The sequence below is a fragment of the Balaenoptera musculus genome, chromosome 21 (assembly GCF_009873245.2).
Source record: "Balaenoptera musculus isolate JJ_BM4_2016_0621 chromosome 21, mBalMus1.pri.v3, whole genome shotgun sequence".
Taxonomy (NCBI): Eukaryota; Metazoa; Chordata; class Mammalia; order Artiodactyla; family Balaenopteridae; genus Balaenoptera; species Balaenoptera musculus.
Window position 1 is genome coordinate 15,421,434 of NC_045805.1, and position 26,886 is coordinate 15,448,319.

General features: G+C 34.6%; 1 long non-coding RNA gene and 1 pseudogene across 4 annotated transcripts in view; one reads left to right on the top strand and one right to left on the bottom strand.

Moving 5' to 3' along the window:
• Positions 1 to 770: 770 nt before the first annotated feature.
• Positions 771 to 26,886, top strand: part of LOC118887728 — a 48,670-nt gene continuing 22,554 nt past the window's right edge. For 2 of the 4 annotated variants that reach the window (XR_005018130.1, XR_005018133.1), the window contains exons 1-9: positions 771 to 1,034; positions 2,314 to 2,493; positions 3,182 to 3,241; positions 13,414 to 13,596; positions 14,046 to 14,532; positions 17,108 to 17,158; positions 24,039 to 24,177; positions 25,287 to 25,460; positions 26,341 to 26,411. This is a non-coding gene — a long non-coding RNA (uncharacterized LOC118887728). The remainder of the gene's footprint in view (positions 1,035 to 2,313; positions 2,494 to 3,181; positions 3,242 to 13,413; positions 13,597 to 14,045; positions 14,533 to 17,107; positions 17,159 to 24,038; positions 24,178 to 25,286; positions 25,461 to 26,340; positions 26,412 to 26,886) is intronic. The other 2 variants (XR_005018131.1, XR_005018132.1) reach the window with 2 other exon arrangements.
• Positions 15,623 to 15,990, bottom strand: LOC118887727 (annotated as a pseudogene).

The window sequence follows — 26,886 nt, forward strand, 5'->3', positions numbered from 1 at the left end:
GAGTATGGAATCCTGGAGGAACTAGTGCTGATGAGCAAGGGAACACTGCCCTCCAGCCCCAGCACCTGAACTATGGGTCAGTCAGGACAGTGGTGCTAGCTCAGCACCACTCCCTTCCGCAGCCGCTGGGCTCCCTTTAGACTGCAGAGTTGAAGAGGAGGAAGACTGAAAAGAGGCAGTAATGGGGAGTCTGGTTAAGAGGTAATGAAGGCTTGAACTGAGGCACGGGAACACCAGAGAGGCCACCTTTTCAGAAAAACATGTTTCAGGTTTGCAGTTTACCAATTTCAGGAATTTTCCCTTGAAGATTTTAAAACCTAGGCTCCTTTCCCCTATTACCCATGTAATATGAAATAGCTTTTACATTGGCCTGGGAATTAAAAAAAGAAAATTAGTCTAAGCAAAACATAATTAGAAAGATAAACATACTTCCTTCTTAAGCATATGATATATGCAAAAGCCTAACCGAAAATATTTTGCAGTCTTTGCTCTTCAGTGTTATCTGTGTCACAGCTACCCATTCCCATCCCTCCCTCTGAGACCCATTAGAGCAGATAATTATGAGTTGACTAGATACAGGGAAGAGTCAAATTAAGCAGTGATATAACCAGCAAGAGCTATGTGAATTCTTTCCCTCCCACTCAGCAGATGGTTCTCTGATAGGCTCTTTTGCGAGCTCGTGGTTGGACACGATTTGGAAGTGCAGTCAATTAATTGCTGTGAACCTAGGCAACTACACAGCCTAAGAAGAGATCACCAATAGGCTCCTCCTCTCTTCCTTTCTTCTGTCCCTCCAGCCTTCTGTCCTGGGAGTCTGGCACTGCATTAAGATGCTTGGCATTCTGATTCAAGGTTTAATTTCTGATATCTTCCAAATGGCTCACTGCTGGCACTAATGGAAAATCTCATATTGTATGGAGGATCTGTAAGGCTTCACTACAGAACATCAACATACTATTTCTGATCACCTGACAGCATTCTGGTTACATTCACAATAATTGCCGTATGTAAGACATCATTCTCTCTCCACCTGTGTAAGTATGCAAAAACTTCTCTAAGACATTTTCTTTTCTAGTGTAAAAGTTGGAGAAAGCATGAGTAAAATTCCCAGGTATATATCTAAGCTTTCTATAATGAGTTAGTTCTTTTTAAAAAAATAATAATTTTAAGCATATTTAAGCCAATTTAAATTATATTTCCCCCCAAGCACATTTGTATACAAAGCTATTCTGTAGTCCATCAAGAAAAATAACACAGCCTACATTTAAAATTATTTTCTAGGGTTGGGAATGAATACATGTCAGTCCCACCCTTATTCCCTGCCAGATCCTGCTTGTTGCAAAGCTCCCATTTGTAAGTCTGTTGGTTGAGAAAAGGGGGGCTATTGCTGAAGACTTGAGAATAGAGAATTTCACTTATGTTAGCATAGTATTTTGTCACAATTTTTTGTCCAGTTAAACCTAATAACTTCATCAGCAGTGCAATATATATGGTTTTTATCCACTTAATAAAAAATATAGTGAAGCATTTGAAACAACCTGAATGCTTAATAGACAACCTGTTAAAATAAATTATGACACTTCAGCTTAGCAGCATATTATGCAATTATTACGTGAAAATTATAATTATAAAATAAAGTTCTACAGAGACATAAAAATGCTATAATGTTGGAAAAGGAAGCAGAATAAAAAATTATATCATTCTGTAATTACAAATATGAAAAAATTATGGAAACATTCATAGAAAAAGAGGAACTTGCTTATTCATTAAGATGGCAGAATGGTTATTAAATTTCTTCTTTAAAATGTTTCCATTTATGGGTCTCCTGGTATGCACTGTGGAGGGTATGACATCACTTATGTCCGTACACCTGCTAGCAATGCATAAACTGACTCTAATCATGAGAAAACATCAGACACACCCGAAATGAGGGACAGCATACAAAATAACTGACTTATACTCTTCAAAAATATCAAAGCCATGAAAGACAACGAAAGAATGAAGCCCCATTCTAGATTACAGAGGCTAAAGGGACATTAAAAACTAAAAGCAATGTGTGATCCTAGACCAGAAAAAAGAATTGTGATAGACTCTGCTAGGACTGGTATGCATTTGCTAACTTGAAACAAAACTCATTTCTTAACAGAAATGATTGAAATTTTAGCCCACACCCACTTATAACAAAACATGTATGTAGAAAATAATTCAATTACTTATCAGATATTTTATTGTAAAAATTCAGTGTTTAAATATAATATGTAAATGTTGGTGATCCCAGAATGGCAATTGTTATAGCTGTGATTGATTTGACAGGGTTAAAACTGCACCCTCTTCTCATTCAGATCATCTTGAGACCAACAACTCAGATTTGCTGTTCGGAGTTAAGAGTTTGCCATGGTATAGAGTGAAGATAATTTGATCGCCACAGGAATTCAGCTTCTGATTGGGGCCTTGCTGTGTTCTAATCAACGAAACTAATGAACTATATACACTGTAAGTTTATCTACTAGGAAGCCTTGGATTTTTCCCAGAGCCAGTGGTAATCAAGTTTGCCTTGCCATTGCTCATACTTGATCACTAAAAAATCATGTCTATTCATGCCCGTATTTAAAAAAAAAAAAAATCATTGATTCCATGTATATGCCTGTCACTTGCTTACTAAATACGAACCCCACAGAGTTATATCACATCAACCTCCTTTAACACATAGTGTAAAGTACAAAACTTTCCCTGGAATCCTTCCTCTCTTCGTTGACATTTTTTTACACCTAAATTTGCATTTGTTCAGCGTGGCATGAAGAAATTTATTACAACTAATATTTACGCATAATTCTGTATTTTAAAACATTAAAAATTATTATTTTCTTGCTTGAGAGTGTTTGACTATTTTACTTAACAACTCTTTATTAAGAAGCTGTTTTGTGCCAGGCACCGTGTCAAATACTAGAAGATAGCAAATGTGGAAATGGACAAAGGGGAAGATTTCAGAGGAAAGGTGAATAACTTCATGCTCAACGTATCCATTATATTGATTTATCTTGTTGAGAGAGTTATAGATGTGGTAAATCTGACCTATAACCATGAGAAGACAACAAATAAATATATACATACACTTCTCGGTTTTATTAGTTAGCACTTAAAAATAAAGTATTGAAGCTTTTCCTTCTCTCTTGGTTCATAGAGCCCACTCTATGAGACGGATTGAAACTCTAAGAAGGTACCAAGTAACCGCTCCCCAACTGTAAGTACTATCAGAAAGTCTAGATCGTGGACTTACTTTTGTATATTTTTCCAGAGGACTAGAGTTAGAAAGGATAGGAAATTGTGGGCTGAATGAGGCTAGAAATAGAAGGTGGAGTAGATTTCAAAGTAGAAATTAAGGTTTTTGCATTAAGGTCTTGAAAGAGGCTGTTACAGAAAAAGCAGACAAAATCCTTGCTCTTGTAGATTTCACATTTGAGGTTTAATATTACAATCTGTCTTTGCCATGAGACAGGGAGTGGTTTTGCAAATTGTTAGATATTCAGTAATACAATGGAAAATAATATAAAGCTTTTGCAAAACAAAAGGGTGACTATTGTAAAAGATGCAATATTTCATATAGTCAATAAAAGTGATATGAAAGAACTGCTCAGATCACAACAAACTCAATGACAAATGAAAGTCAATCCATCTAGACCAGCTAATAACTGAAGAAAAGGAAAGGAAACAAAGTTGATGAATAATAGGTAAGTAAAATATAATGACTTAACCATCAAAGAATTTTAAAAGATCATGGGAAAAATTGATGAAAACTAAGAATTCTTTTAAAGAATAATAAATGAAGTAGGAAATCCTATGCCTCTATAACATAATATTATGAGAAAAAATAAAAGCCCAATCCATCTACTAACATTTGATTAATTTTATTCTTAGAACTAACATGTTATAATCTTATTTTTATTAAAAGTAAAATTAACTTATTTTATAATTTACAACTTTCTAACTTTTACTGAGAAAGTCTTGGTAAAGCCTTTCCCCAGCCCACTCCCCAATATTTACTGTTACATCAGTCTCTGATATATGAATTGATTTTAAGTGGCTTTTGTCAAATACCAATGATCAAGAGCCTTCTTTATCTATGTGTGAACAGCCTTCTCTGCCTTCCAATTTTGAAGTCCACCTAAGACAAAGTTAATTTCACTTTCATTTTGGATAAGCAATTTGCAGAGTTGCCTACATTTTCTATTATCATATTAATTTCACTGGATCATAACAATATATTTTGTGTTTAGCATTCTCTAGGCTAAAAAAAGTAAACAATTAAAATTCCTCAAACTTTAGTCTCCTCCATTTATCACATCTATGTATTATCATATGTGTATTTTCTATCATTGCCTAAGAAATTAACACAAACTTAGCAACTTAAGACAACATACATTTATTATCTCACAGTTTCTATGGGTCAGAGTCTGGGCACAGCTTGTCTGAATCCTTTGTTCAGACTTTCAAGGTGTTGACTGGGCTCATCTGGAGGCTTAATTAAGGAAGAATCTGTTTCCAGGCTCATTCAGATTGCCGGCAGAATTCATCTTCTTGAGGGTGAATGACTGACTCACATTCCCTGGCTTTTCACTGGCTGTCAGTTGGAGGCTGCCCTCAGGTCCTAGATGCTGCCTACAATTCCTTGTTATGTGGGCTTCTCCAGCATAGCCACTTACTTCATCAGGCCCACAATCTACAATGACAGAGTCTTACATAATACAATATAATCATGAAAGTGACATCCATCACTTTTGTCATATTTTATTGGTTAGAAGTCACAGGTCTTACCCACACTCAATGAGAGGCATTCCATGAAGGTATAAATACCAGTAGGTGAAAATCTTTGGGGTCATGTTTGTAGCTGACTGGTACCATCTCCCACTATCATAAACAAAAATATGTGACTCTGGAAATTAAAGTCCAATGTTTCATTAAATGAATTAGTCCCTAGTTATATCATTTTTGGATAATCAAAACAATTATATAAATTTACTAAAAACAAAAAAGTATCTTATTTAGAATTTTAACATTTTTAGTATTGTACTTAACTTTTAAACTTGTCCGATTTAAATTTCTTGAAGACTTTGGATGTGTTTAGAGATGATCTAAAACTGCAAAATATCACTTTTTCCTTCAACTAAACCTAAACCAAAGGGAATACAGGTAAACATTTTATAGAAATCATTGAAATGAACTATTTCAATTTCTTAGCTGCTGATAATATCTTTCAAAACTAAAACTTAAGTTTGTGGACTTGATTAAATTTATTTTAAAGTAGCAAGTAAATAGTGTATGCAGCCACAAGGATGAAGAAATGGTTAGTTAATAAATTAGCCTGGAATTAAAACTTGATGAAGAGTATTCTGATTTATATATTTATTAATTTTCTTAGATCAAAGCAAGAACACTAATTAATAGGGAATATTGGAAGAGTTTGCTTTATTTTCTTTATTAATAGTATATATAAAATTTTACACATGTTATTATAACTAACTTACATATAAATTCTCTATAGATATTAGGAACAGGAATCTGAAGAATAGAGATGCAGATTCCCTGTTTTCAAGGGCAAAACATTTCAGGCAGTAGTTGAACAATTTATTGCAAAGAATTCTCTGTTTCGGATTGTGGGAGTATAGTTCTGTCCTCTGAACATGGTTCCTATTTTATCTTATCTATACATTCTCGATACTATGTTGGATTGTTCCAATTATGAACAATATTAGATAAAAGATGGCAATGGAATAATACTATCAAGATGTTGAAGGAAAGCAACTTTCAATCTAAAATTTTATATGCAGTTCAAATTGTCATTTGAATGTGAGATGAAATAAAGATGATTATATAAATAATATAAAGTTTGACGAAAGTTTAGGAAACAGATCCCCATTTGAAAAAAGTCTTGTAGAAATATTCTTTAGCTAAAGAAAAAAGAAGTTCCTGAAAAAGAAATGAAATAAGTTCAAGAAAGAATTTATCAAATCTTATTTAGTAAATCTAAATAAGTAATTACAGTTGACCCGTGAACAACACGGGTTTGAACACCCAAGTCCACTATTACGAGGATTTTTTTAATAGTAAGCACTACAGTAGTACACAGTCCACAGTTGGTTGAATCCATGGATTCAGAACAAAGGATGAGGAGGAACCATGTATACAGAGGGCCGACTGTAAGTTATATGTGGATCTTCAATTGCACAGAGGGTTGACTCCATTGACCCCCATGTTGTTCAAGGGTCAATTTAACTTAAATAAAGGCTTTGGGACTAAAACTCCAAAGGATATTGGAAGAGGAAGAGGAACAAGGAAGATCAGGAATGATAAGGTTGTTATCAGTGGGAGTATACAATATTGAGAAGCTTTAGGAATTTATTGGGTAAATACAGGCCTAAATTCAAATAATCACCAGAATAGTAAAAATAGAAAATAAACTTTTAAATCAGCAGAAGAAATTTCAATATATCAGATAGACACTAGGACAGAAGAAAAAGTAAAAATAAAGCAAAACTCTGTGTGTGTTTGTTTGTGCATATACATTTTTGTGTGTGTTGAAAAAAATTGTCTTAATAGAATGGTACCTAGAATAAATATAAATGAGTTTAATTTAACATCAAATAACAGTGCTTTCACGTTAGATTTTAAAATCACTAGCATAAGATCCCACTAGGTATTTAAAAAATTTCTCTCAGAAAAATATGAGATTAAAAACAAGGTTATAGTATTTTAAAATATGGTTTAAATTTTTTCTACATATATATGTACATACATATATAATATACATACAGAGGGATATGGAGAGAGAATTTATTGCGAACAAACACAAACACACATAGAATAAAAGAGCACAGGTGAATATTCCTAAGATTGAGTATGTACTAGGCCAAAATAGAGCCTCCATAAAAAACAACTTTATGTACATTATATTTTCTCACTATAGTGAATTAAAATTAGATATAATTTACAAAATAATAGATTTTAGCAAAATAGTAGGATATATTTGCGTTAAAGTTCTTGAAACCTTCATTTTCAAGCACTTTCTCACTACTTCTCCTCCCACAAGTAAAACTAGGCCCAGAATGTTCTATAAGTAAGCTTTACCAAAAATTCAAGAAATAGATGATCTGTATCTTACATGAGTTGTTTTAGAAAATATAAAAGGACAGAAAACTACCCAATTCATTTCATGAGACCAGTATCATACTTTTAAAAATTCAGCTCTGCAGAAAAAAATGTTATGTTAATTTCATTTCTAAAGAAGTTGCAAATATCCTAAATACAACTGTAATTAAATCCAATAGAATAGTAAAAAATGAATTCAATGAGATCAAGCCTGATTTTTTTTTAAGTGTAAGGATTTTCATAATAAAAAAACCCTATAAAGTAAAATGCCATAAAATGAATTCAGGAGAAAAAATCCATGATTATTATAGTATTTATTTAACAATATTATTAAAGCATTCACACTGCACCAGACACTGGTCTAGGGCTTTACACATATTAACTAATTTAATTTTCATAATAATATTATGAGGTAAGTAGTATTATCATCCACATTTTAAAGATGAAACTGAAGGAGATTAATTAGGCCAATTAAGTTCATTGCACTAATTAGAGGCAAAGCTGAGATTCAAATACAGGCAATCTCAATCCAGCGTCCAGGTCTAGGTTTTTAATCACTCTTTATGCTGCCTCTTTTGTGATAGATGCTGAAAAATCATTTGATAAAGTTAAACTTTTAGTATAAACATACTAGAACCCTAGGACTAGAAGAAAACATTTTTTACATAAAAAAGCTATGTTTATAGAAATTTTCATAAGTTAGATACAATTTTTTTAATTTAAGGAATAAGAAAGAATACCCCCTACCACTCCTCCTATCCAACATTTATTCACTCAACAGGTACTTGTTTGTCACCCACTATATTCCAAGCACTCTCCTAGGCACAGGGAGAAAAATAACACAGGAATGGGGAAAGAGAGTACTGGGTGGGAGTTACGAGTTTAAATAAATGGATCAATAGGAAACATTTCAATTAAGAGTTGAAATAGGTAAGGTGGTGCTGGAGGTTCTGGCCAATGCAAAAAATAAAAATACCTTTTAAAAAAGGGACCAAGAGATAAGAATAGAAGTGAAGAGATAAAAACTATTATTAGAAGGTGCTCTAGTCACTTAAATAGAAAAGCTTCACAGAAAATAATTCATGTTAATAAGAATTCAGCAGATTTCCAAGAATTAAATCAACCTAAAAATCCATAGCACCTCTTTACATCAGCAATAACAAATTAACACATAATACAAAATTAAACACCATTTATGTGAATATCTTGAGTTTAACTTATCAGAGAATGCATAAGACCTTCATACTCATGCATGCACACATACACTTTAAAAACTCTATTAAAGAACTTTAAAAAAGATCAAAATAAGTGGAAAGAAATACCACTTTGTTGTCAGTTCTCTCTGAATTAATGTAGACATTGATTATTCAATATTCCTAATAAAAATTCTAGCAAGATTTTACCAGGGAATTTGAAAAGCTGATTCTAAAAAATATATTGAAGATCAAGGGCTCACAATTAGGTAAGGCAATTCTGAAAAAAAGAAACCCAAACTATTGTATTAAGATGTTACAACTGTCACTGTTTGCAGATGACATGATACTATACATAGAGAATCCTAAAAATGCTACCAGAAAACTACTAGAGCTAATCAATGAATTTGGTAAAGTTGCAGGATACAAAATTAATGCACAGAAATCTCTTGCATTCCTATACACTAATGATGAAAAATCTGAAAGAGAAATTATGGAAACACTCCCATTTACCATTGCAACAAAAAGAATAAAATACCTAGGAATAAACCTACCTAGGGAGACAAAAGACCTGTATGCAGAAAACTATAAGACACTGATGAAAGAAATTAAAGATGATACCAACAGATGGAGAGATATACCATGTTCTTGGATTGGAAGAATCAATATTGTGAAAATGACTATACTACCCAAAGTAATCTACAGATTCAATGCAATCCCTATCAAATTACCAATGGCATTTTTTACGGAACTAGAACAAATCATCTTAAAATTTGTATGGAGACACAAAAGACCCCGAATAGCCAAAGCAGTCTTGAGGCAAAAAAATGGAGCAGGAGGAATCAGACTCCCTGACTTCAGACTATACTACAAAGCTAAAGTAATCAAGACAATATGGTACTGGCACAAAAACAGAAGCATAGATCAATGGAACAAGATAGAAAGCCCAGAGATTAACCCACGCACCTATGGTCAACTAATCTATGACAAAGGAGGCAAAGATATACAATGGAGAAAAGACAGTGTCTTCAGTAACTGGTGCTGGGAAAACTGGACAGCTACATGTAAAAGAATGAAATTAGAATACTCCCTAACACCATACACAAAAATAAACTCAAAATGGATTTGAGACCTAAATGTAAGACCAGACACTATAAAAGTCTTAGAGGAAAACATAGGAAGAACACTCTTTGACATAAATCACAGTAAGATATTTTTTGACCCACCTCCTAGAGTAATGGAAATAAAAACAAAAATAAACAAATGGGGCCTAATGAAACTTCAAAGCTTTTGCACAGCAAAGGAAACCATAAATAAGACGAAAAGACAACCCTCAGAATGGGAGAAAATATTTGCAAACGAATCAACGGACAAAGGATTAATCTCCAAATTATATAAACAGCTCATTCAGCTCAATATTAAAGAAACAAACAACCCAATCCAAAAATGGGCAGAAGGCCTAAATAGACATTTCTCCAAAGAAGACATACAGATGGCCAAGAGGCACATGAAAAGATGCTCAGCATCGTTAATTATTAGAGAAATGCAAATCAAAACTACAATGAGGTATCACCTCACACCAGTTAGAATGGGCATCATCAGAAAATCTACAAACAACAAATGCTGGAGAGGGTGTGGAGAAAAGGGAACCCTCTTGCACTGTTGGTGGGAATGTAAATTGATACAGCCACTATGGAGAACAATATGGAGGTTCCTTAAAAAACTAAAAATAGAATTACCATATGATCCGCAATCCCACTATTGGGCATATACCCAGAGAAAACTGTAATTCAGAAAGACACATGCACCCCAGTGTTCATTGCAGCACTATTTACAATAGCCAGGTCATGGAAGCAACCTAAATGCCCATCGACAGACGAATGGATAAAGAAGTTGTGGTACATATATACAGTGGAATATTACTCAGCCATAAAAAGGAACGAAATTGAGTCATTTGTTGAGACGCAGATGGATCTAGAGACTGTCATACAGAGTGAAGTAAGTCAGAAAGAGAAAAACAAATATCGTATATTAACGCATGTATGTGGAACCTAGAAAAATGGTACAGATGAACTGGTTTGCAGGGCAGAAGTTGAGACACAGATGTAGAGAACAAACGTATGGACACCAAGGGGGGAAAACCACGGTGGGGTGGGGATGGTGGTGTGCTGAATTGGGCGATTGGGATTGACATGTATACACTGATGTGTATAAAATTGATGACTGATTTAAAAAAAAAAAGTTACAGAGGTATATTAATTAAAAGAGTATGGCATTAGCATGAAAAAGATAAATAGAGCAATTGAATTGAGAATAGATAGTTCAGCAAATCCTTTTAAGTATGAGAATGTGGTATATGTTGAGCTGGCATGAAAAATCAGTGGTAAAGGATAGAGTATTTGTTAAATCACATTAGAAAAATTGACTATGTAGAGAAAAATGACTTTGAGCCTACCTCACAGCATATTACAAAATAAACTCCAAATGAGAAAAATTTGAAGAGCAAATCTATAATTTTAATGAGAGATATGCCTTCTTCTTTATCAGTTTTTGTAAAAAGAGTTCTAAAAATGTCATCAGCCAACTAGTTTCCAAAGCATCCAAGCTCTGAATTGCAGCCCTGTGTTTTTCTAGCTCTTCTTGTTATGTTTACATCTATGAGGAGGATAGAATTTCAAAGAGAGGTTGCCCAACTCTATAAAAATAGAGAGAATTGGTTTAGAAGAGGCCATTAGATTTGGTATCCAGGAACTCCTCTGAAACTTTAGAGAAAGGAATTTCACTAGCCAGCTGGGGACACAGTCTTAAAAGCACCCAAAGCATTTTGGACTTTCTGTAGGAGAGCTCAGCTTGACTAAATATCTGGCAACAAACAAGCATTACTCACCAAGACATTGAGAAATACAGAACTGTTAACGTTTATTTTTATTTTATTTAGAGATGCAGACAAGCTCCTGTAGCCAAAGCAAAACTTGGAACCATTCTGTATTTTGGTCTCCGAGCTTAGGTTTATTCTTTTGTTTTATAAAAGATTCAATAGTACTTTTGACAACCAGTGGTTTTCCCCAATGTCCTAATATTATCTCCCTTCACAAAATAGGCTCTCACAGCCAGGCTGTGGTAAATAATCCCTGAAAACACAATATTCACTGCCACTCCTGCCTCCTGAATTACTGTATTGCCATGTTTTAAACATTCTGGAACAAAGGCTCTACAAACCCAAGCTATTTGGTTCCATAAGAGAATGGGTCATAAAGAAAAGAGGTTGGGCTTCCCTGGTGGCGCAGTGGTTAAGAATCCACCTGCCAATGCGGGGGACACGGGTTCGAGCCCTGGTCCAGGAAGATCCCACATGCCAAGGAGCAACTAAGCCCATGTGAGACAACTACTGAGCTTGTGCTCTAGAGCCCATGAGCCACAACTACTGAAGCCTGCGCGCCTACAGCCCGTGCTCAGCAACAAGAGAAGCCACCGTGATGAGAAGCCCACTCACTGCAACTAGAGAAAGCCCACGTGCAGCAACGAAGACCCAACACAGCCAAAAATAAAATAAAAATAAATATATTTATTTTAAAAAAGAGGTTTATAAAGCCATTATTATTATCATCATCATCATCATCATTTTCATTATCATTATTATTATTTTGCCAAGGATGTTGATTGTATTCTTTTCTCTCCACATGATTCATTCTTAATGGTAAGAGCTTTATTTTAGCAAGTATTTTTGAGGTCTTTGGAATTTAGGAGTAAATACACAAAATAATCCATCCAACATTCCAAATCATGGGTTGGAGAGTAGGAATTATTGTGTATGTGTGTCACCCTATAGAGAAACCTGTAGGTAATTTACGTAAGGAAAATAGAGTTTATCTCTAGCAGAAGAGGATTTTCTCACAGCCTGACTGCTTCGGGGAGCAGTCCTCCTGGAGAAAAGAACTGGAGGGCAGAAGTTCAGGTTTCCACTTAACATGTGAAAAATAAATTTGTAGTAGAGTTTTCAGAAGGAAAAAGGATTCTCTTTAGAGTAGTGAGTCCCATGCGACTAGAGGAATTTAAGCAGGGGATGGGTAGTTGTAAGAGAAAAAAAACAAACCCATAAAAGCTTTCAGAGGGCCCAACTGCCTTTCCATTGCTGAGAGTATTTCTGAAAATTCATTTGGGGGCTACATTCATTTGTATACCTCATCACTTATGTGTAATTCTCAGACCTTGAGGGTTGGTGGATTGGGCATACACTTCAGTTTAAGTAGACAGCTTTTGGGGGGCGAACACATGGAAGCTTTCACATTTTCCTTGGCTCCATGGAGCCCTGTTAAGGCATAGAACTAGGAGGAACACATGAGAAATGGAAGGCAATACCGGTGTGGGGAACTTTCGTTGTCTTCCCTACATGAGAAACATGTGACACAAACAAACAAGTATATTGGTCAGTTCCTTGTCAGCGATTTTGTTTATACCATTCTTCCTTGTTTGAATTCCTCCCACCCCATCTCCACCCATGGAAATTCAACCAGTGTTCCTGTCCCAAATCAAATGGAACTTTCCCCATAAAATAACTCCCTGATTCATTAAATTAATATAATAATTCCCTGATTCATGCTTCCCATACGTCTTTTCATCTTTTCAGTTTTAGCACTTAATGGGTACTTCTCTTGCAGCCTTTAGGTTATTCTAAAAATATCTTTTCTTACCTACTGGAATCTAAATTTCTGAGGACAGAGAATGTGTCTAAGATCCTTACACCTAAAATGTGTAATGACACCTGAAATGTGTAATTCTCTACCTTATAGCTAGTACATTTCAATAGATAGATATTAAATGAATGGAAGAATGAATCAAACATTCTGAATAGAAGGAAAATGTCAAAGTTGCTTTGTTACAGCAGGATGCCTCTCTCCTTTTCCTTTGATCGAAACTATATGTTCTTTTATTTCAGACTTTGGGCTGGAAAATGATCCTGTCATTTTCCAAGTGACAAGAAAACTATGAGGGGTACAAAGTAGGGAAGTTTGTTGAGGGCATATGCAACTCCATGAAATAGTTTTGAAGATCAAGGTACAATTTTTTCCCCTTTCAGGTAAGGAAAACTGTGTATGAGTGGAATTAGAAAGAGGAAAAAGACCAAGTGAAGTTTAATCACTCATCATGAGTTGGTATTAGAACCATTGAGAAAATTATCGAGAAAATGACTTTCCTTCAAAAAGGTAAACCCTGTCAACAGCAGGAGGTAAAAACCCCAGTCAACAGCACTGAGTGAAAGGTAAGAAGATTTTAAGCAACTTAAATACAAAGAAACTTTTTAAGACATTAGTGACTCTTTTCCACATTTCCATTAAGGTTCTATCCGTAAAGAAAATATTCCCCTGTGTTCCACAGCAATATATCTTATTTTTTTTAATATGCAGCAATGCCAGCCAACTAGAAGCTGAGGTGGAGACACTGAACAGCTACCTTGGCACTCGGTTCTTAATATATGTTCAAAGGGTTAAATTTTCTGGCAAAGCCAGTAAGATGACAGCCAGATAAAACATTCACAGTCCTCAGGGTGGAAAATAATGTTGCCAGGCCAGCCAAAATATAATTTCTCCTATGTCTTTTCTCTCCAGGAAGTACCTCTGAAAAACACCTTTCCAGCACAATAGTCATTGAATCCAATTATATATTTTTAGACACCACTAACCATTCTTTTTTTATTTCTTCCATTTCAAGAAAAGTCTCCACATCTGGAAAGAACAGCAATGAAGAACAGGAACTGGTGCATTCATGCTCGGCTCCTACCGGGCATGTTTCATTTAATTTCCTCCATTTTTATGACACTTTCCTATGCTGCTACTCCAGACGTTCAATGAAACACCTCACTGCCGAGAAACTGTAGGGGAAGGAAAATCAAAGAAAGTCTGACTGAAGGTCTGAGTGTGAGATCACCACAACCATCAGCAGAGGCAACAGGAGCGTATGTTCAGGCTTCTCAGAACCACTTCTCTGGGGTCTCATCTTGGTCTCTGTTTATAAACTGCTGCCTTTTGCACCTCTGATCCATCGCCAGGCAGACTGGTGCACTGTCCTACCTGTGCTTGTCTTCTGTAGCCTGTCTTCCTCCGTAATGTCAGAGAGAACACAAAGGGCCCTATCACTGGTTCAGTTTTCCATACTTCACCCATAAAGTCTGCAATCAATCAGTTTTTCCCCTGAGCAGGTGAGAAGTCATTTCCTTCTATCTTTTTGTTTATTAAGAAGCAAGAACCAGCTATGAATACTATCTAGAGCGTGGTCTGGTGGAGATAGGGAGGAATGAGATATGAGATACAGGTCAAAAACCGAGCCATGACCTCAGCTTTAAGCATGATGGAGAAGAAAGGCAAGGTTGGTGCCTAGAGAAGCCATCTGTTTAGAAAAAGATGTGAGGTAGATAAAGAATACTTAGCACCTCGTCTCTGCATATTCATTATCTAAGAAAAAAAAAGTTGGCTTTTGCTTATTTACAATATGTGAGTGAGTTTCAAATCCTTGCCTAATAAGTGGAGGCAAGGTGGGGAGAGTCCATGAGGGTGCTAGGTGTCCACAATATGTGAGACAGAAAAGCACAAAATGGGGAGTGTTGACCTTAAACAGACTGCCAGTTATTTCTCCAGCAAAAAATGGGTTTATTCGGGATCAGCAAAGAATTGCAACGGTGAGCCACTCACAAGTCTCCCCGCAGCAAGGAGAGGAGAACTCTTTTAAAGAGGAGAAGAGGAAGTTGGGAGGGCTGTACTAAACATAGAGTCCATTGGAGGAATTGAGAGTGCCAAGTATAGTGGCTTTTCACTGGCTGAGTTGTGACAGTCTCTCATTGGCTGAGCTCTTGCCAGACAGGAAGAGGAAGTGTTTCTTCTTCCTGTCGGGATCTGCAATCCTTGTAGGGTGGAGAGCTCCCCCTCTGGCTTCCTGACTCTGTTTTAATTAAGATGTCTTTTTATTAATTTTTATAGGTGGTTGTGGACTCTAAAGCCAAACTGTGACAATTCTGTAAACTTTTCAGGGGGCAACTCTTGGCCTATTTTAAATATCCTAAATTAACTTTTTCCTTCACTACTCTTTCTCCCTTACACAACCACACTGCCAGTTAAAAAGAAAAATTTCCCTCTCATATCTCTATTGGGATAGGTGATAAATCTCTTGATTGGTTTTTAAAAATTTTTTATTCATCAAATATTTATTACCTTGTATTCAATCAGTACAGTCCTATGCTAGACACTGAGATCAGAATGGTTCTATTTTTTTATTTTATTTTTTACAAGGGAACAAATCCACACTTTTATTTATTTACTTTTCAGTAAGTTTAAATCTTTGAAGGGTACAGCATCACACGAATTCTGTGTCCAATGGCCTTAGTAGAAAGGTTGCTTCAGAATTTGGCATGAACCATGCCACTGTTTCCATGAGCAAGAGTTATCTTTCCCCAGATTACTCTGGTTTTGTTAGGTTTTCCACCAGGAGTTACTGTGTTGTTCTTTGCTTTGTACAGATAAACACATCTCTTGCCTAGACAGAATTCAGTTTCATCTCAAGCATATACACCTTCAATTTTCAGGAGAGCTGTGTGCTCCCTCTGGTTCTGTAGACCCTGCTTATAGCCAGCAAGAATGGCCTTGGACCACAGCCTTCCAGACATATTTGTTGTTTTAGAAGTCCTGCTCCCAGCAGGCCTCCACAGGGTCCAAGATGGTTGAAAAAGAAAAGTATTTTTTTAATTTAAATTTAAAATTTTATTACGGAAATGACATTTAACATGAGATCTACCTCTTAAAATTTTTTAAATGTACAATATGTTATTGTTGACTATAGGTACAATATTGTACAGCAGCTATTTAGACATTATTCATAGATACCTCATACAAATCGAATCAAGCCATACCTGTCTTCTGTAACTGGCTTATTTCACTTAGTTTGTCTTTAAGCTTCATTCATATGGTCATGCATTGCAGAATTCCTGTCTTTTTTAAGGCTAAACAACATTCCATTAGATGTATATTCCATAGTTTCTTTACACAGTCATCTGTTAATGGACTTTTAATTGTTTCCACAACTTGGCTATTGTGAATAGTGCTGCAGTGAACATAGGGGTACTAAAACTTATTGGATCCTGATTTCAATTCTTCTGGATAAATTCTAGAAGTGGAATTGCTGGATCTCAAGGTAATTCTACTTTTATTTTTATTTGTTTTTTTAAAAATAAAAATTGTATATATTTAAGGTGCACAGCATGGTGTTTTGAGATACATACATATATATATAGTGAAATGATTACTACATTCAAGTTAATTAACATATCCACGTCCTCACACAGTTAACATGTTGTTGTAAGAGCACCTGAAATCCACTCTCTGAGCAAATTTCCAGTACACAATCCAGTACCATTCACTATAGTTACAATGCTGTTAATCAGATCTCCAGATCTTATCCATTCTACGTAACGGAAACATCATACCTTTTGACCAACATCTCCCCATTTCCTCCACTTCCCAGCCCCTGGTAAACACTGTTCTACTCTGTTTCTATGTATTCAACTTTTTTAAGATTTCACATATAAATGAGATCAGGCAGTATTTTTCTTTCTGATTCTGGCTTATTTCACTTAGCATAATGTCTTCCATTTTCATGCATGTTGTCGCAAATGGCAGAATCTCCTTCTTTTTTTAAAGCTGAGTAATATTTCATTGTATGTACATACAAATATTTCTTTACTCAATCATTCATCAATGGACACTTAGGTTGTTTTTATATTTCAGCTATTGTGAATAATGCTGCAATGAATATGGGAGCACAGATATCTTTATGAGGTACTGATTTAATTTTCTTTGTGTATATACCCAGAACAGGGATTTCTGGATCATAAGGTAGTTCTATTTTTAATTTTTTGAGGAACCTCCATATTGTTTTCCATAATTGGTATACCAATTTACAATCCCATCAAAAGTATATAAGGGTCCCCCTTTCTCCACACCCTCCCTAACATATGTTGCCTTTTTTGTCTTTTTGATAATGGTTATTTAACTGATGTGAGGTGAGATCTCATTATGATCTTGATTTCCATTTCTCTGATGATTAGTGATGTTGAGCACCTTTTCATATATCTAATGGTAATTTGTATATCTTCTTTGGAAAAATGTCTATTCAGCTCTTTTGCCCATTTTTTATGAGTTTATTTTGCTATTGAGTTGTATGAGTTTCTTATATATTTTGGATATCAGATATATGGTTTTCAGTTATATGGTTTATCAGATTTATGTTTTCAAATATTTTCTCCCATTCCATGGGTTGCCTTTTCATTTTGTTGATGGTTTCCTTTCCTGTGCAGAAATTTTTAGTTTGTTTATTTATTTATGCTTTCGTTGCCTAAGCTTTTGGTGTCGTATTCAAAAAATTATTGCCAAGGTCAATGTCAGGGAGGTTTTTCCCTTGTGTTTTCTCTTAGGAGTTTTATGGTTTCAGGTCTTATGTTTAAGTTTTTAATCCATTTTAGTTGATTTTTATGTATAGTGTAAGATAGGGGTCTATAGATCTCTGATTTAAAACAAAATCCTTCCTTTCCTTCTTTCTGTGCACTTCTTTTCCTTTACTTCCTCATTTCCTCCATTCCTTTCTTCCTAATTTGGTCAACAAACGACTAGGTGAAGATGTGAAAACACTGTCATCCATACAGGGTTACAGGCAGTGCCTAAGGGAGGCTTTCAGAATCTGAGTGGGGTTCCAGAGTGTCTGGGGGCTTGGGTGCACTGGTGGCAGCCTGGCCTGGTTATTCGAGGATGAGAGAGTTGAGGAAGATGTCTGAAGGCGGAGGTGAGTAGTGGCATCTAATGTGAAAGACTGAAGATTGAGTAGGGTGAGCACAGCATCCATGAGGAGGAGTGAAGTGGCAGTTGCTAGTGTAGGGTATTCAGAAACCAAGCAGTTTGAGAAGTTTGTCACACCGGTGGCGGAGAGATGGGGAGGGTGGAGAGGAGGGTGATGGTGGCTTTGATATGAGTTGAGTACCTATGATGGTAACTAATCAAATAGTTATTTATATTGAGAAAAATTGAGTCTGATTTATTGCTGCTAGAAAAGGGAGTCACAAATATGGAAAAAAAGAAAACTAGAATGAACCCTGTAATGTTAGATTAGATATGGAAATATTAATGTGAATTTATAGTTTTCAATAGATAGATAGATGACAAATAGAAAGAAAAAAGTAAGGAAGACAGGAAGGAAGGGAGGGAGGGAGGAAGGAAGGAAAATGTGGGGATAGATAATGTAATTGTATATAACATAGTTCATATATATCCTAGCTCTGTCCTGAGAGAGCCTGGGAGCAGAGATACTCCAGTAGCAATGAGCATATCTTTCACTCAGATCTTCCTTTATAAATACCATTCTCCACTAAAAGGAACCAGAGCTCCTTGGAGAAATTTCCGATTCCTGGACTGGGGAAGGGAAGAAACAGATGAGCCAGGAACATTTTGATGTACCAGAAAGTAAAGAAATGTTCCCCATATGATGGAACCATGTCAAAAGGATACACAAACCAGCCTGAGATCCACACTGGTCAAATCTGGGACAATTTGAGCATTAAAATAAGTAATAATAGCAACATATTATAATCAATTGAATAAAACAGAAATCCACCAGTACATACAGATATGAATGCATGAATAAATGAATGGATGAATAAATGAATGAATGACTAAATGAGCAGAGATGAAAGATTTTCGTAACAGTGGAATGCCAACTAATAAATAGAGGAGAATATTACAGAATAAGAAAATCATCTGGCAATTATCACAGTAATAAGTAACTCAGCCAAAAACATCAATGCATGTAAAACATTTTGGTGAGAGTTAAATGATGCACAAGATATTTCTATAAATTCAAAGAACTTCTGTGCAAAATGCTTGTCAATTATAAAGGTAAAAGAGGGAATCTTTACAACTGGGGAAACCTGGAAGAAACTATTTAATCACATGCTAATGTTTAATATCCCCAGTAATGGCACACATTGAATTTGCTTATCAGTTGATAGAATGCAGTGAGAATAATTGGGTATTACTTTTCTGATACTCCTGCCAAAAATACTTAACTTGAATCTAGTCATGAAGAAAAATCAGACAAACCCAAATTGAGGGACATACTATAAAATAACTGGCCTACAATTTTTAAAAGTGTCAAATCATTTAAGTCAAGTAAAGATGGAAGAATAGATCCAATGTGAACAGGACTTAAACAGATGTGCCAACTAAATAGAATTGGATTCTTTTCTAGAAAGGATATTATTGGAAAATGGTGAAACTTGAATAAACTCTGTAGATTAGATGGTAATAATGTACCCATGTTAAATTCCTGATTTTGATGGTAATAGCGCAGTTATGTGGAACAATGGCCTTGTTTGTTGGATATTCATACTTACATATTTGGGAGGTGATGGGGCATCAGGTTGGCAACTTAAAATGATTTAGGAAAAAGAAAAAATTCTCCTGGTATTATTCTTCTAGCTTTTCATAAGTTTAAAATTAGTTTAAAATAAAATTTTAAACACACACACACTACCCACACACAGTAGCACAGATAAAACTGGGGAAATCTGCACAAGATCTGTGGATTCTATCAATGTTATATCCTGGCTGTGATATTGTACTACAATTTTGAAAAATGTTTCCATTGAGGAAAATTGGTTAAAAGGTAAGAAGAAATTTCTGTATTGTTTTTTACAACTCCATGTGAATCTACTATTATCTCTAAAAAATGTAATTATAAAAAATTTTTTTAAAAGTTAGATTAAGGGAAGTAATGTTTACTGAGCATAACCTCTCATTGAATCTTTTTTTTACATTACTGTATTTTTTACTGAAGTGTAGTTATTTACAATATTATATTAGTTTCAGGTGTACAACATAATGATTCAATATTTTTATAGATTATACTCCATTTAAAGGTATTATAAAATATTGACCATAGTCCCTGTGCTATACATTACATCCTTGTATCTTATTTTTTTAAGACTTTTTTAGTTTTTTTTTTTAAATTTTTATTGGAGTGTAGTTTATTTACAATGTTGTGTTAGTTTCTTCTGTACAGCAAAGCAAATCAGTTTACATATACACATATCTACTCTTTTTTAGATTCTTTTCCCATATAGGTCATTACAGAGTATTGAGTAGGTCCTTATTAGTTATCTATTTTATATATAGTCATTGAATCTTTATAATGGCCTATGACAGTGGTATTACGCTTATTATACAGATTAAGGAAACAAAGTGAGAGTTTAAGTAATGTTCAAAATTTGACTGTTTGTAAATAGAAGAAATGGGATTGGATTAGAATTTTGTCTGGTTTTACAGCTAGAAGAAAATATTACTAGAAAAAAATTCAGAAGAAAGATTCTAAATATACCATATCACTGTTACTGATGGAAACTTATTAATAAATGCATGCTTTTGTCAAATATAGGGCTAAAATTGAAAAATTAAATAATACCCACTAAATTCTATGGTCAGGCCATGGGGTAAATAATTTTGATTTATATGATTCCACAAAACTCAAAGTTCAATATAAATCTACAAATAATATTTTCACAATTCAACTACAAAGAGAATCCTAACATCCTAAATGGAACCCAAAGTGCATGAGAAATGTCTGGTATTTTCGTGGCAGACGTTACAATTTATAAACCAAATAGTTAACAGTAAATATGAAAGCACTTAAGAGGAGTATCTGAGTATAGGAATTAAAATGAGAAATAGGAGTAAAAGTACTGATCATCTAAGTAGGAGATTCTATTCTTTAGAATTAGCCCATGTTTAGTGCTGGATCTTATAGACTATGCTTTGTGAGGGAAGATAGATTCTTCTGTAGAAGATGGGGCATCACAAGGCAAATGAAGTTAGTGCTGGTTATCTGTTCTCTGATGAAAACACGTTCAACACTGGAACTCCAGATGCAGCCCTTAGAAACATGACCTTTTGATAGAAACATTGTAGAAGAGAAATGGCTGTAAAATGGGGAAATACTCCATGTCCATATGTGGAAGCAAATTGGGAGAAAAATTACTATTTAGCAGTAATAAATACTATTAAAAAATATTAATTCGAGAGATTAGATCTTTTTCCTGGTCACAGTGAACATATTTCTGATTCTATCTCTGGCCCAAACAATGAAAAAAATAGATTGTGACATCTGAATCCATCCAGGAAAGTTCAAGAATGTAATTAACTTTCTCCTCAAACCTAACATAGAGCTTAGAATATTATTCACTGAAAGTATGCTTCAAAGATGAGGAATCATAATCATAACAGCAGCTGTTAGGTGAGCTTTCCTACATTTTCTAAAGTTACCAGCTAGGAAAACTGATCTAGCTGAAAATCTAAAGACAGTTTGTATATATATATATATATATATATATACACACTAATATTTTTTAAAGTTTTTATGTATTTTGTAGGCTACAACTCAAGGATTTTTAAATTTTATCTTCTGGGCATTATATTTCAGATGTCCATATTTATCCACCTGGTGTGTGGAGATAGCCGAGCTGAGTCCTCATGTTAACCTCTTACTTCCTATGATCATGATTAACTGAGAGATTTAAACCAAAGCTCCTTTTCTACTCTTTTAAAACACAGAGTGCTTAACAAAGCTATACTTAGTGTCTATGAGAATTACTATCTAGTGCATTTAAATACTGTGCATTTAAATGAATAATATATAATTTAGGTCAGAATTTTTTTTTACAAAGTTAAGTGTATTAAATACATTTTCCTCTAATCTTCAGTTATTATTCATGCTGATTTTTTCCTCATTCTTGAGTAAAATTAGCTCATCACAAGTCTTTATTGGGTCATCCTGATTTTATGGTACTTGTCACTGGATCCTCATCTGGGAATTAAAATACCTTATTCAAGTATCAAAACTTTTATAGCCTTTTCCTCTATCTTCTGTAGACTTCCACTTCCCCTTATTATCCCTGTATTAAGAGAGACATAAATAATTTCCTCTTAGAAACTGTCAGGCAAAGTCGGAACTTTTTAAGTTCCAAGCTTCCCTCTGCTTGTCCACTTCCTTATGTTCCAGCAAAAATCATGTCGCTGAGCAATATAATGGTCTGGGAAAAATGATAGTCTTTTAAATATTTTAATATAAATGTTATTTACATGTGTACTTTAAATTTTTTCTCTAGGTGCCCTTCCCAATCAGATACTTCACAAATTGTTTTCACTTCCTCCCGCTACTCAAGTCTAAAAAAGTTCTCAGATAACTTGGAGTGTGTTAAACAACCATATAAATCTTTTTAAACGTTTTTTGAAAAAAAGAGGGAAAGTAAGATACTTAAAAGAAAAAAAACTTAGAGATGCTGCAAGACCAGTATAGGCATTATTATGCAAATATTTGGAAAACAATTTTCAGACTGGCAAACACTGATGAGCTTTTTCTCCCCTCACATCTATATTCAGGGAGAATTCTGAAATGCTAAGATTACACAGTCTGGTCACCGACCAATATCTTCTTTCAGCCCTGCTCTCGGAGAGTACCAGATCTTTAGGCAACAATGAAAAATGTCTAAGGTTATACATTTTATCTTTCCCTTTGCTTTTGAAACCCCTTTCCTTACGGAGAATTTAGAAAAGTCAGGTTAGGTTTCAAGTACTATGAAGCTAGGATCTAGATTCTTCCATTCTTTTTAGGCCTTGAGGAAAAGGACAAGTATCATTCTTTTTTTTTTCATATATCCATTCTTATTGTAGATTCTTTTCCCATATAGGCCATTGCAGAGTATTGAGTAGAGTTCCCTGTGCTGTACAGTAGGTTCTTATTAGTTATGTATTTTATTTATAGTAATGTGCATATGACGATCCCAATCTCCCAATTTATCCCTCCCCCCCATCATACCCTGGTAACCATAAGTTTGTTTTCTGCATCTGTGACTCTAGTTCTGTTTTGTAAATAAGTTCATTTGTACCCTTTTTTCAGATTCCACATATAAGCATTATCATATGATATTTCTCTTTCTGTGTCTGAATTACTTCACTCAGTATGACAATCTCTAGATCCATGCATGTTGCAAATAATATTAATTTGTTCTTTTTCATGGCTGAGTAACGTTCCATTGTATATATGTACCACATCTTCTTTATCCATTCCTCTATTGATGGACGTTTAGGTTGCTTCCATGTCCTGGCTATTGTAATAGTGCTACAATGAACATAGGGGTGCATGTATCTTTTTGAATTATGGTTTTCTCTAGGTATATGCCTAGGAGTGGGATTGCTGGGTCATATGGTAGTTCTATTTTTAGTTTTTTAAGAAATCTCCATACTGTTCTCCATAGTGGCTATACCAATTTACATTCCCACCAGCAGTGTAGAGGGTTCCCTTTTCTCCACACCCTCTCCAGCATTTATTGTTTGTAGATTTTTTGATGATGGCCATTCTGACTGGTGTGAGGTGATACCTCACTGCAGTTTTGATTTGCATTTCTCTAAGAATTAGCAATGTTGAGCATCTTTTCATGTGCTTTTTGGCCATCTGTACGTCTTCTTTGGAGAAATGCCTATTTAGATCTTCCACCCATTTTTTTTGATTGGGTTGTTTTTTTTTTTTTTGATATTGAGCTGCATGAGATATTTGTGTATTTTAGAGATTAATCCCTTGTTAGTTACTTCATTTGCAAATATTTTCTCCCATCTTAAGGTTTCCGCAGCTGGCAGGTTGAACTAACAATTGGTGAAGAGATAGGATTTGGGTCAGATGCCCAGCCAGGGACGAATAGTTGTATTTGTTGAGGGCATACCCTTTATCCTATCCTTTGGAAACATAACAGTCATCACAGGTAAGTGGATGTGAATCTAAGTCCAGTAGAGGCAAGGGCACAGCATCTGGTGAAGCTAGCAAGATGTGACTCCCAAATCTGGAAAATGATGGACGATTTTCTATATTGAGTGTCATTTGTTGTTTTGAGAACAGCAATTCTCTTGACTAATAAAAATCTTTAGTGAGGGAAATGCTGAAATGTGATCTTATTTCCTTAGGTTTTTAGATTGAGATGCCAGGAAGACAAGAAGTAAATGTTATTCTGAAGGTTGTGTCACCCAGAGAGAAATGAATAAATAACTGTCACAGGACACTGATTCTGGGCTCATTAACGGAAAGAAACAAATTAACATTTCTTCACATGAGATAAGGCTTCTTTTCTATTGATAAAGAATATGTTGGGGAATTTTAATTATCTATTGCCTAAGATAATTCAGAAACTTTTAGAAAAACAAAACACCGGTGAACATGAAAAGCAAAAATATTTTGCATCCTATAAATTTTTATTTCAATTCTTGTTAATATTTATGTATATATTTTTATACATATAATTTGTTGAAAAATATACTCATTTTGACTTCTGCAATTTATAGAATATTTATATTTCCATGCAACAATATAATTCTAGAGCCTTTTAATATATTATTTATTATAATATTATTCATGTAGTCTGATTCTCAAAAGTATTTTTGCACCTAACCAGATTGCACTGAAGTAGGAATGAGCCAGTACACACTGCCATAAGTTGAGATAGCATTGTGTATTACTGAAATTTATTTTTGAAGTCTTAACTGCAATATGTAATGGTAACAAAATTGCTTTTGTGTTTCTATGTATTTTTTTAATATGGTTTGTGATTTCTATTATTATGGGTAAGCTTTTTTTTAATTATAATAAGCACTTATTTAGCAGACTGTGGCTGGTAACCTTATATATTTGTGTGTGTGAGTGTTTGTATTTGAGATCAAAATTTTATCAGTTATAGTGTCATATATTTTGTCATTTACACGTGTCATTACTCTAATTTACAACAGTTATTTCCATTTTTATATCCTTAAACATTCATTGGCTGTGTTTCTTTTGATACATTTCCTTAATAATACTGCATTTATTTTCCTGCTCACACAGGCCTTTATTAAAACAGAATTGCCTGCAGCTCCATAGTGACATAAGAAAGTAGTCTATATGGCAAAAATAAACTGAAGTAACAGATTTTCCCACTATATTTGCAAAAAATCCTGAAGTCTCTAGCCTTAATTTACCATTTTCTAGGGAGTATTTTGCCAGCTGAAATGAGTTAAAGTAAATTTTTTTAACCAAAATTTTATAAATAGATATCTCTAACAACTTACACTTTTTCATTTGTACCTATACATCGTAATCCTTTTATTTTTGCTTCCATGGTAATATGTCTTCAAAATCTATATGAAAATGTATTATTTTAATAATTCTTGATAATTTCAACCACATAAATATTTAAATGCACAAATTTTCAAGTCTGAGAATGTATAATTCTTTGATCATTTATCTTAGTACCTAAGATTCCAAGTATGTACTAAATCTATACAGTGATAATATACCCACCTAACTGGGACCACTATTTCACTGAGAACTATCCATCAGAACAACCTAGTCATTCCCTTCCTTCCTTTCCTTTCCTTTCCTTTCCTTTCCTCTCCTCTCCCCTTTCTTCCTCCCTCCCTCCCTCCCTTTCTTTTCTTTCTTTCTTTTCTTTTTCTTTTCTTTCTTCTTTTCTTTCTTTCTTTCTCGGTCTATCTGTCTCTCTCTGTCTCCATCTCTCTAGATAGTCCTGGGGTAAATTTAAATTTTTACCGTCTAGATCATTCTTTTAAAAAGTTTTTCCCTATGCATTCAGCTGCTTAAGGTTACATAGATGTTAATTAAATGCAGATATCCAGGCCCCAACAAACTTATTGAATTAGTTTCTGTGGTGGAGCCTTGGGTAGAATTCCTAACAAGTTCCCCAGGTGATACTTATATATACTAAAAATGAAAACCAAGGTTGTAGAAGTTTTCTTTTTCTATTCTAATATCAGTAAGGCCAAATATAGAGTTGTTACTATGTAGTTACGTGGCTATACTCACATCATAGCAGTGACCAACATGAGAAATGATTTTATTTATTTGTTTATGTATCTATTTTCTATCTCCTGCCTTTCAGATAAGTGCTGCATGAAAGATGTGTGACCTCTTTCATTTCACCCCTGTATCCAGTGCTTAGAACATGGCCAGGTACATAATTACAATTGTCAAATGAATATGTGTACTGATTGCTCTTAGGCTTTGGGCATTTCTGTATAAGTATGCTATTCTTCAATAAAATTTATTAAAAATTGTAAATTAAGGAAACTCACATAACATATGCCTAGTAAATGTTTCCTTGTATATTACTGTGGGTGAAGGAACTAATTTCTTTATTTCAAATCTCTGGACAGGATATCTCACAATTTCCAGGTTATTGATGTGGAAAAATAACTTATATCTCATCCTTAAATATGAATTGTTTTTTTAATGTTCTTTAATTTGGGTAGTACCTCTTACCATCACTTCATTTGCTGGTCCTACCACTAGAACATGCTGAGCTCCCCCCTGCTTCAGGGCCTTTGAACTTGCTCTTTTTTGTGCCTGGAATGATCTCTCAAGTTTGTACATGGTTCTCTGCTTCTCGTTATTTGGTTCTCTTACTAAAATATCCTCACAGGGGCTC